Source organism: Nycticebus coucang, chromosome 6 (assembly GCF_027406575.1).
Source record: "Nycticebus coucang isolate mNycCou1 chromosome 6, mNycCou1.pri, whole genome shotgun sequence".
Classification (NCBI taxonomy): Eukaryota; Metazoa; Chordata; class Mammalia; order Primates; family Lorisidae; genus Nycticebus; species Nycticebus coucang.
The window spans coordinates 126,562,931-126,575,321 of NC_069785.1; positions in this window are offsets into that span (position 1 = coordinate 126,562,931).

Consider the following 12,391-nt stretch of genomic DNA (forward strand, 5'->3'; position numbering starts at 1 on the left):
AGATTACCCCTGCTAGTTAAAACCTTCTATTGACCTAAGACCACACCTGTTCCTATTTCTGAATATTCTAGCAGTAGTTATTATTGTACTTTGCATACTATTAGGACCCTCAGTGGTTTAAATAAACTCTTTAGTAATTCAGAGTAAAAAGATGAGGATTGAAGATTGGAGGGAAAGGAATAATTACTCTATTACATGTGATATACATTTCTAAAAATATTTAAAGCTTGCATTTTTTTTTTACCACCTTTGAAATAGACGTATAAAGCGGAGATGCATTGGTGGTGGTTCTTCCATTTCATTTCAGCATTGATCACTCCTGACATGATCATTTATGAAGTTATCTGTTCTTGCTGGATGGTGAGTGCTTTACAGACAGGGCCATGGCTGTCCAGCTGACTGACTACATCCCCAGTGCCTAAGAGAGCACTTAGCCCATACTAAACCCTTAATGAATACTTGTTAATCAAACGGATGGGCTTCGAAATCAGACATACCTACATTTATACTATATTTCACTTGGTAGGATCATGGGTATCTTCTCTGAGTCTGATTTCTTCTCTGTAAAATAAAATGATAACCTTCAGATGATTGTTGTGACTCCTGAATAAGACACACGTGAAAATATATACTGTCTGGCAGAAAATAGTAGATATACAATAGCTATTATTTGTTCCCCTTTGAAATTGAATCTCTTTTGATGACTTTTTTTCCAAATTGTTTGCCATTCCAAAAGAAAAACCTTGGAAGTCCATGCCATGCTGGGAGAGGTTTTATGAAAGGCTCATTGCTCAGAATGTAGCTATGTGGACTATTCTGAAGAGAATGACTTTTGCAAGTAGAGAAGGCCAAGTGCCACCTAGAATTAACTAAAACAGGGAAGGTTGAATGTGATGGGGAAGACCAGGATGGAAGGTGAATGTAGACCTCAGGAGATGCCAAGGGTGAAGGGCCAAATGTGAGTACACAGCAATGGAGCCATTAATCTAGAGATGACTACTGGGTTTGAACATCTGGAGAACCAATCACCCGCACCCAAATTGTCTGAAGGCACAGGACAGGTGGAATGTGTACCGTGTTAGCTGAGATTAGAGAAAGAACTGACATGCAGGCAATATTTATCAAGCACCTGCTGTATGCAGAACGGTGAATAAATAGGATGCATTCACAGGTGAATATCCCTTAACTCAGGACACAATAACATTATAGGAAAGCACAGATCCAAAAGTCAGACACCAGGGTTCCTTTCCAGGCTCTTCTGCTTAATAGCCGTGTGACTGGGCACAGTACTTAAATTCTTTCATCACAATTTCCTCACCTACAAAAGGAGGATAACAAGAGCAACTCCTCACAAAATCATTATGATCATTAAATGATTTGATATATATCTAAGGCATTTAGAATGGGGTCCACATGTAGAAAGGATTCAACAAATTTTAACTGTTGTGGTTTATTTGAACTTATCCATTCTTTTCATTTTTATTAAAGAGAGATCACCAACTTCTGTCTAGAGACAGAAAAAAAATCTCTAGATCTGGGATCAGAAGACTTGGGTTTAAACATCAGTTCTGCCACTTACAAGTTTTGGTTTCCTCATCTGAAAATGGAAGGAAAAAGACAAGGCTCAAAAGATGTGTTGTGAGTTGTCCACTTACTTAATGAGACTAAAATTAAATGTGTCAATGGAGACCATGCAAATGAGAAGCAGAGTTTTATTTATTTTTTATTTTTGAGACAGAGTCTCACTCTGTTGCCCTTGGTAGAGTGCTGTGGCATCATAGATCACAGCAACCTCAAACTCTTGGGCTCAAAATTATCCAGTTGTCTCAGCCTCCTGAGTAGCTGGGACTATAGGTGCCCACCACAATGCCTGGCTAATTTTTCTCTTTTTAGTAGAGATGGGGGTCTCACTCGTGCTCAGGGTGGTCTCCACCTCCTGAGCTCACACAGTCCACCTGCCTCTGCCTCTGCCTCCTGGAGTGCTAAGATTACAGGCATGAGCCACCATGCCCAGCCAACAAGCAGAGTTTTAAACTGCAGCAATAAATATCAGGGGTGTTTAGAAGCTGACCCCAGGTCAGAGCAGGAGAGGTTAGAATTCCTGCCCTTTGGGAGTAAGGATCAGACACCCAAACATGAGAGGTGGGAGTTTCCAAGATCAACACTCCTGCCAACTTAAACCTGAGACATAGTGATGCTAAATTAATCTTCCAAGCCCACAATTCAGATGAGGGCATCATTCTCCAAGGCCTCCAATGGCTCCATACTAGCCTAAGAATAAAAATCTGAGTTCCTGAAACCAGTGTTCAAGTTCTTCTGGGACCCTCTCCATCTTCACTGCCAGTTTTATCTCCCTTTCTAGATCACTGAGTTGCTGGCTCTTTCACATACACGCAAGACACAAACTATTGGTCTCACTCATCCCCTCATCTAGAACACTCCTCCTCCCTACCCGCACCCACCCATGTTCTCCATAAGCTTCAAGCCTCAGTCCAGAGCTGTCTTCTCCGTGGAGCACTCCCCAGTTATCCTCGCTGTAGGCGCTCTCTCTAGCTCTTTTGGGTATTAACACTTTCTACTTTGTATTAGAATCATGTATATATCTGACTGGTATCCCATAACCAGTGACAAATTCCTTTAAGGAGAAGGGTTTTTAACTATTTCATTCTTGCTTGCTTGAAGAGGAGCTTAAACATAGTAGTCACGTAATACATACCTGTTGTTTCATGGCTATATGGAATGCATGAATGAGTTAGTGAAGAAACCAGCCAATTATAAATCCCTGCCCCATAACAGGCTTGGTTTTCATAATGAATGTAAGACTGATCTTAGAAGTTAGTATTAGTAATAATAACAGTAAGTGTGAAATTGTGCTTTCATCTGTTATGAGCCAGGCATAAACTAAGGAGTAGCGACATGGTGGGGAGTGAAACATATGCATCTTGTCCTTTGGAGCTCACAGCCTTCTGGGAGGAGCATGCATTTACCAAATCGTTGCTCCAATATATAATTACAAACCACCAATGGTATAAAGAAAAACATAACAGCAAGTTATGAGAACACAAACAAAGGGACAGGATCTAATTGGGGGGAGGTCAGGGAAGGCTTCCACGAGGAATAGATGTTTCCATTCAGATTTGAAACGATGATGGCAGTTGCTCATGGGCAGAGCAGAGACGTGACTGCAGGGGACTGAATAGCAGGGCCATTAGAGGCATTTTACCCTGCAATCAGCTGCTCCTAGGATGGTGTGAAGGTGGGAAGGAGTCTAACATCCATGCTCATAATTTTCAGTGTATGTTGAAGACGAAGGAGGCAGACATTAAGAAAGATAGTCCAGAGAAGAACATGATAAAGAAGGACAGAGATAAGGCTGAAGGGGAAAAAACCATAGCTGAATGAATAAATAATAAACCTGAAGAAGTATAGAAATAAACACAAGGTAAAAAGCAGGAAATGATGAGAATACCATCAGTCTCCATCCTGGATATCTCAAATAGATCCTATAAACCTTTAGCCTATAAGTATCTTTCTGTTTACGGTTAAACTTTCTGCATCTAGAATGTAAGGAAAGAGTTTTGACTAAAGGGAAATTCTCCCCTGGCCTGTTATGAGAATACTCACGTTCTAGAGAAAACGCCAGGTCCTGGACCAACGTGATGCTATTGCCCTTTGAATGCAGGGAGTGACCAAAGTAAAGAGGAGTGGGGGTTAGAAGAAATTAAATGCAAGGGATGGGGGTCAGCCTCTCTATGTCTTTGGCTCAGCCTGGTTACATTTATTTACAAACATAGCTGTAGTTGAAGTTATGAAAATAAATGGGACAGCTGAAGGTTGTACTTGAGAAGAGGGGAAGGCGGGTGGAGTTGTATAGATAACCCTAAACTCTATTCCAGTGATTAAAACCTTAAGAACGGAAAAAGCAAAGGGACACTCCAGGACTCTGAGGCATTGCATTGATGATTCTATATCCACAATAATTTTTTTAGGATAAAGAGTAGTAGCTTTGGGCTCTTAAAGACTCCACGTATACCAGTAGCGTATTTTCTGGTCTTCCTTGTATAGATGAAATGAACATATCTAGCTCTGCTGGCAGAACAATGATGGGAGAGAGAACCTGTTTCTGAGCACATCTGCAATTAAACTTTAGCTTGTTTGGACTTGATGACAGGTGGCAGAAGCAGAAGGGTACAGAATGTCCAGATTACTGAAACCAAAGCAGAATGCAGAAGCCATGGGTATAAAAGATAAGCTCAGTCTGCCTGACAGTTTTTCCCAGACAAGTGGTGTTGATAAACTTGAATAATATCCTGGGCATCTCCCTTTGTCCCTGCAAGTCTGCCATGGTGTCAAAAAGAATCTTCATGGGAGAACTCTTCTCAGCCTTCCAGATTCCTTTATTAAAGCTCTAATGCCCATGGGCAGACCCCACTGTATTAAATAATAACTTAAAGAACTTAGTTACTTTCTAACGGGTACGGAGAGCTGAGCCCAAGGCGCTAAAGGGGGGAGGCATGTGATGAAACCAATGGTTGGTCAAAGGCCCTACCCAATGGAAGAGTGTTGGAGAAAATTCCATCCTAGTTCACAAATGAGGCTCAACCGCGGCCTCCATTTCACAAGAACCTCTGCTGGCTCCTAATAAATCGCTCACAGCCTAACACAAGTTCACTGTATGTGCAAAAATTTTACTTACAGAGTAATCATCTACATCAATTATACAATAAAAATATAAATGTACAGAGGGTGCCAAAAAAGTATACATTTTAAGAAAGGAAAAACCTGTATTAAAACCATAATACTTAATATATACCAATAACATTTGTTATCTTGTATATTATATGTCATATCTCCTGTAATTGCAGATGTCAAACATGCTATGAGTATTACATTTTTAATACAAATTTTCCTTTCTTAAAAACCTGTGTACCTTTTTCGGCAGCCTCTGTATTCGAGGTATTTGATCTTTTAATATTCATGGGTCTCCACATGGTCAGATATTTAGCAAGATGCAAGAAAAAGTGATTTTATAATCTACATACAAGAGCAAAAGGGAATGAATGACTTCCTCAGTACAATCCTGATTGTGAACAGGCATTACTGACTGACATTCAGACCGTAAGCAAATTGTCCAATCAGCACTCCGCCGTGCATTCGGGACCATAAATAAATTGTCCAATCAGAACTCAGGAGTGCTTTGAGTCTCAGCTGTTCAACATACTAGAAATGCCGGTTTGCAGAACCTAGTAACAAAACTTTAAAAATTCTTTATAAAAAAAGTTTTAAACAAGAAAATCAGGTGAAAAGGTGAATTATTAATGGTTATTCACTAATAATAAGACTATGATCTTTGCAAAACATCTTGGCAGATACAAAATGGTGAGTAAAGTTAAAAACAGAAGTAAACTATGTTTTTGCCAAAAAGGTAAAAATGAGTAACTTAGGAAGAAGGTAATGGGTTTCTTACACCATTTTATTTTAGCGTTCAAATGTTATACCTAAAATTTGTCTCAGTTATAATTTCATTTCTGGTGGCAACCTGGTTGTATATATAATACGTTTAATACCTCAGACACTATGGAACCTCTTTTTTCTTAAAGGTCTGAAAAAGGCCCTTGTGACTTACATTGGGGGCCTCAAAATCAGCATTTGATCAAAACAGATAGGATTGAAATCATGCCTTTTAAGGGAAGATACTGAAGAAATAAAACCAAGAAGATAATATTCTTCCGCATTATGACTCTACAGCCAACTGGTTTGGACTTGGTCTTTAAGAGGTTGTAAATTCAATCCTTATATAAATCAGTTAGTTTCTCCTCCACAAACACTTGTCTGTCCTCTCTCTATATACTGATCCCAGTTCAGTCTAAGTCCAGCTACCCACCTAGCAATTGCCATTGTTTAAAGCAGGCAGGGCTATTATTTAAAGAAAGCTTGATCTATGTGTATCTTTAACACATGAATCCCATGTGGAGTGAGTCAAATCTTGATCTATAAAGGAAAGAACGTATTATTACTTAAGTAAATGGACTAAGGATTGAAACATAATTTAAAGAATGCAAAAGTTTCTCCATTATTATGATTCTTCTGAAAATGTATTTTTAAAGTACTTGAGATAATTATCCATAAGAACAGACAGCACAGAACCACAAGTAACTCAACCTTCTCGATAAGCAGAGAGCTCATTCTTTTTGACTATTTGGCAATGGTCACCCCTCCCACATAGACCCACCTGCTCATTAGGTTTTGCTTAACCTAAAACCTGCCCTGGTCATGATCATTTAAGCAGTCTCTCTCAAGTCTTCATATTTTACTTTCTTGTAGATATTTTCTCCAGGCTCTTCATCTTTCCCCTCCATTCCTGAATCAGGCAGAAACTCACACCATTACCTTTCCTGGGAATAAATGCTCTTTCTTTATTTCTCTGTTTCTCCTAAGGAGGTGAGTGCCTTGACAACCAGGACCATTCATTACGCATCTGTGTATTCCCAGGATGTAGTAAGTCCTCAATTAATGTTTACTGAATGAATTAAGTAAAAAAAAAAAAAAAAAAGTAACAACTCATTAAGGCATGTTGCCAGTCTATAATGTTTAAAGCTGACAGTTTAGCATGAAGTATTACATTGCTCTGGGCAAGCAGGTAAGTGGCTAGTTACAAGGCAGATTTATATTTAATTGGATATAATCTATTCTAATGATTTGAATTGATTTGGTTAGACTAATTTGGATGAAAGACGTTCAGTCCATTGGTGTTATTTATTTCCTTGGTAGTAATAAATGAGATTCCTTGTAATACCTTGCTGATGGCAATTTGAGTGTCAGTCCAACAGTTGGAGCCTTTCACTTCTGCAACAATGGTTTTAAGGGCAAACAATAGGACCCTTAAAAACCTATCTAATCCAGCTTTATGGTTTTATAAGCTGTCAGACTCTTCATTTTCTTTGTCCTAAAGGGAAGATCAGACAGGATACACAAAAAGCAGAGAGGGGACCATTTGGGCTGAAGGAGCTAAAAGACTTTGAGATAATGTAAATAACAAAACTGGTATGCTGAGAAACCACTTTCCCTCTGATTTGCCTTTTTCACTTTTGTTTTTGGAAACATGTACATAAAATTAGATAAATGACAAATGTAGAAATTTCTAATTATCTTGTGAATAACGAGATTAGGAACAATAAAATAGTGTCAGAATCAATTTGTAGAATAAGGTAGAAATTTTACTACAGAAGGTAAAATTGAGGGGCACACTGCACCCCAAATCTCTTTAGTAAATTTAAAGGCAAAGTTGAGATCACAAGGTGAAGACATTACTTGTAATCACAGAAGTAAAGGTCCACATAAAAGAGTTTTAAATGTTTATACTATTGAAAATGGAATTCTTTAAATTAGGCTTAATTTGTATCTGCACTCCCAGTAACAATTTGGATTCAAAATCAAGCCCTTTTCTATATTTTTTAATAGTACTTTAGTAGATCAAAAGAATACATCTCCATTCATTGAGCTGAACTGGACTTTGGATTTTAAAAATTCAATAAATCCTCCAACAAATTCAAATAGAACAGAGAATTAGGAAACTCAGGAAAGCTGAACTTAAAACTCAGGAAAGTGAACTTGAACTCAGGAAAGCTAAGTTCAAGTGTGGTCCTCCAAATCTTCATGGAGGTTGCTCCATATCCCTTCCTCCAAATGTCTCCTTTACCAAAATGAGATCATATCACATGGCTATTAGACCAACAAGACAGTAGATAAGAAGGTACTGTTCTAACCTTATGGGAGAAATATATCACCAAAATATAAGGAATTGTTATTTTTCTTATGTCAGAATTATAGTCCTGTATCCAGTTCTAGCCGTCCAGTTAAGGATGGATTTGGAAATAGTTCAAAGAAGAGCCACTTGGATGATTAAGAGTTCTGTAAATAGAGGTTAGTAAAAAAGGTTAAAAGAACTTGAGATTATTTGTCTTATTGAAGATGTGGTTAAGGGAGGATAAAATCCTATTTTAGAGTTAAAGCTGTGGTTCTCAAAGTATGGTCCCAGGATCTATTAGCAGCAGCAGCGTCTCTTGGGAACTTGTTAGAGAGGCAAACCTGAGGTCTCTATCCTACACCAAATGAATCAGAAACTCTGGGGAGGGGACCCAGCAATGTGCGGTGTAACAATTCACCAAGGTGATTCTGATGTACAGTCCACGTGAAGAGACACTCAGTGAATAGGATTTGTGGCCACAGGGAGAGTAATAATGGTGTTAACTGTTGGAAGAGAAAAGAAGGGTTGGGTAGATCTTTAAATGCTTGACCTTTTCTCTTGCCAAAAATACCAGATAGCAAAATAGGAAAGTGTGCCAGCAGGTTAGGTGAAAACCATCTGTGGAAGGCTCCTTCCTTCCTTTCTTTTTTCTTTGGTTTCATGAAGAGTACAGAATTCACATTCCTTTCTGCATGTGGTTGTATCCTCAGATGGAATTTTACCAGATACTCAAAAATGAAGCCTTAAGGGAACAATAGTAGCATCAAAAATAAAGTCAAATGTATACCAAACTCAAGCAGTGATGGCTCTTGAATAGTTCGAAATTAGTAGAAAAACCCATGACTTCTCAGAAAGTCAGAAAGAAAAAAAAAAAGAAAGAGAGAGAGAGAAATGAAATGACAATAAGAAAAGGAAAGATGGAGAAAAAGAAAGGATAGAGGGAGAGAAGAATGAAGAAAATTGAGTGGAAGACAAAGAATTGCCAAGCAGAGGAGTGAGAGAAGGAATGAAAAGGTGCTTTCAGTGTCTGGATAACATTACTATCTGATAGCACAGTACACTGGAGCCTTGCTTAGAATTCCACTCTCTGGAGCCAGACTTTGGAACTGCTTTTTCCATGAATTTCAATTTATGTTAAGAATTTGAATTGAGATGAAAGCTTACTATGAATATCTTTAGGTGTTTTGGTAACCAAACCCTTCGAATAGGTGCCAGATCCTACCCACCATGTAATTCCCTCTCCTCTCATAAAGAACTATTACTACGGTGAGGAAGCAGAAAATATATTTTATTTTCACGTTTACTTTTACTTTACTTTGTGGACAGGTAAGTTGCAAAGTTGTATGGACATATTAACCATCCCTGCTGTAGAGAAAAGTTTTCCTACTCTTCTTACCTAAATCTCCTCTTTTAAGGAAGGATATTTATCAACCCTAGGAGATGGCAGTAAAGAGGAAAATCCAGTACCCATCAATGTACACAGTAGTAGTCTTGATTATTTGCAATATGGAATGTTCCCTTTTTTAATTACCCGAAGAAAAAATGTTGCTCCCAGATCAACTTTCCCATGACCATCATCATTTCTCTATATGAACCTCTCACGAATGTTAAAAAGCAGGTAAATATAAAACCAAATCAAGCAAACAAATAAAACCAAACATACCAGAGTAACTTCACTTCTTGAACAGTTGTTACACTGATAATTTGAGGGTGGGAATATGACATTTGAAATCCAATTCAACAAGTCCTTTGAATAGACTTCTTAATGATGTCCTTTGTGAAATTTTGAGTCAAACTCTAGAAGAAGTATCTAACTTATCAGATATCTTATTTAGGATTAAAAAAAGATATAGCTATTGGGAGACGGACTAATGGGCTGAATCGAAGGATGAGGGAAATGGTGTTTGACAGTGGGATGCCTAGATCAAACTTAAGTGTTTTCATACATAGTATGATAATAAGGATCAACATTGTTGAGTGGTTTCTAAGAGACCCTCATCTCTCTAAAAAATACATAAGTAGGGCCAGAAGCAGTGGCTCGCACCTGTAATCCTAGCACTCTGGGAAGCCGAGGTGCGTGGATTGCTTGAGTTCATGAGTTCAAGATTAGACTGAGCAAGAGTGGGACACGGCCTCTACTAAAAATAGAAAAACTAGCCAGGCATCATGGCAGGCGCCTATAGTCCCAGCTACTTGGGAGGCTGAGGGAAGAGGATCATTTGAGCCGGAGACTGAGGTTGCTGTGAGCTATGATGATGCCATAGCACTCTACCGAGGGTGACAGAGAAAAACTCTATCTCAAACAAACAAACAAAAAAATACAAAACATATCTGGGCGTGGTGGTGCCTGCCTGTAGTCCCAGCTACTTGGGACGTTGAGGCAAGAGGATTGCTTGAGCCCAGAAATTTGAGGCTGCTGTGAACTAAGCTGATGCCATAGCATTCTAGCCCAGGCAACACAGTGAGACTCTATCTCAAAAACCAATAATAATAAAATAAATAAATAAATAAACAAATAAACTGCCTTAGCCACCAGCAAAGAAAAAAGGAAGCAGATTTTTTTTTCATGTCTTTTTTTAGTGTTTGAGTCTATCACAAGTTTAATACTGATCAATTTTACTGGATGTCAGGAAATAACATTGGCCTTGGGGCAGTTATTATCCCAGTGGGTAATCAGCAGAAGGTTGAGAGAAAAAGCCGAAGGAAGGAGTGTTCTGATGGGCTACCTTGTGACTAAGGTAGATATAAATAGTATACCCAGAGGTAAATTTAAGCTGTATGTCTCTTGTGATTTTACCGGTAGAGATTAATCTGAATAGTTTCATCTTTGGGTAACCCTACTCTCTAAGCCCACACCTGCCCGTGAGGAACTGCCAACACACTGAGGCTCACTCTGCCATCGTCAGAACTCTGCCACATTGCAGAACTTCAGTGAGCTCTTTCAAGCCAGATAATAAATCTCTCAGAGTGTTGAAACAATTGGTGGCCAATATATGTATGGACTAAATTATGTATATAGGGTAATAATAATAATTACACACACACACATGATTACCTTTGAGAACTGGTTTGCCTAAAATTTTGACATCACGGAATGTCAAAGGATTTCAAAGTGTCCTTATCTGAGTCTTCTGAATGAAAAGATGGTAAACTGACAATGAAGAAGACAGAAGATGAAAGGGAACATTCCACATTGTTGCTCACTATGTATGTATACAGCGTCGGTTGTGCTTGGGGTTAACAGACACCAGCGTTCTCAGATCAGTTAAGGAGCGTACCTCTTGCCCACCACTTCTTTATGAAACTGGAAATACTAACAGAATATTGATAATAGTGAAGACTTTGCAAAACATCCATCTTTCAACTCAAGGAGTATCCTTCTTTAAAATGTAGGAGCCTAAAAATATAAACAAACCAAATGTTGATGCATCCTAGGAGTTACAAGTTGTGATTTGCTCACTGCATCTGGGGACTGCATGTGGTTAGCTACACTTGGAACAACTCGATACAGCTTGACATATTCTGGGATTTATTAAAATGTAAATGACAAAGCAGAAAAGAATGTTCAGACAATTGGATTACTCCATTGACTGAGTGTTCCAATACTGTATCTATTTTTGTCAAAGCAATGGTGGCTCCTGCTGTGGAATGCTGAATGGAATATTCCATTGCAGGGCATAGGGAGAACTCGCCTAAAGGAAAATAAAACCTGATCATTTATTTTTTTTTAATTCACCTCTCCAGAAGCAACAGATTGTCAATACTTTCTAAAAGAAAATTCTGATGATTTTGGCATGTAACTATTGGAAGATTAGCATTTCCGACTATTCATTTGGTGTTTCTTACTGGATCTGTAATTTCATTCATGAAAATAATGGTACATTTTCTTGTGTTTGCTCCTGGCCTTGACTTGTTTTAGTTACAAACATTGTGATGAGCATGAATCTATGTCATGTGGCAGCAAATACGCACAGTCCAAGAGAGACATTCTCCTGATGGGAACCGTTATTATTTATTCCTGAGAAGAGAAGGCTGGGAGGTAGGTGTCCTTAAGGACACAATGGATTGAGTTTAGAAAGAAGGGAGGCTGGCTTTTCTCTCTCTCCACAGGCAACAAGAGAAAATGCGATTAAACTACAGCATGAGGGATTTGAAACAGAAATCAGAAAGAATTTCCCAACTATGTAGACTTGCGAACACGTTTGAGGGTAGTATGAGGACATGAGTTTATTTTCATGCCCTACAAAAACAGAAAGACACATTTTTACTATGTGGTCCTGTGTGAATGAAGAAGAGCAAATTAGATGACTTAAGAGTTCCCAGAATCTCTTGATCTGTGAGTAGAGTCTAAGAATAGCACGTGGTGATAGCTAGAAGAAGTAACTTTTATTTTTTAATAGTAGTTATTTTTTAAAGTTAATCTTTTTCTCATGGGGAGAGACTGGCGATTTTTACCTGTACTGTGAAATGTTAAATGGAATGGAATGTCACATAATATGGTGGGTGGGGACAGAGAATGTGGGACACAATGCACTTTTTAATGCTCTCTTCCCACTGCCATTTCTGCTATTGAGTAATCTGAATTTAAAGATAAAATGCTCTTCTTACTTAGGTGGGGAGTTTAACATATGCTTATTGGTTTTT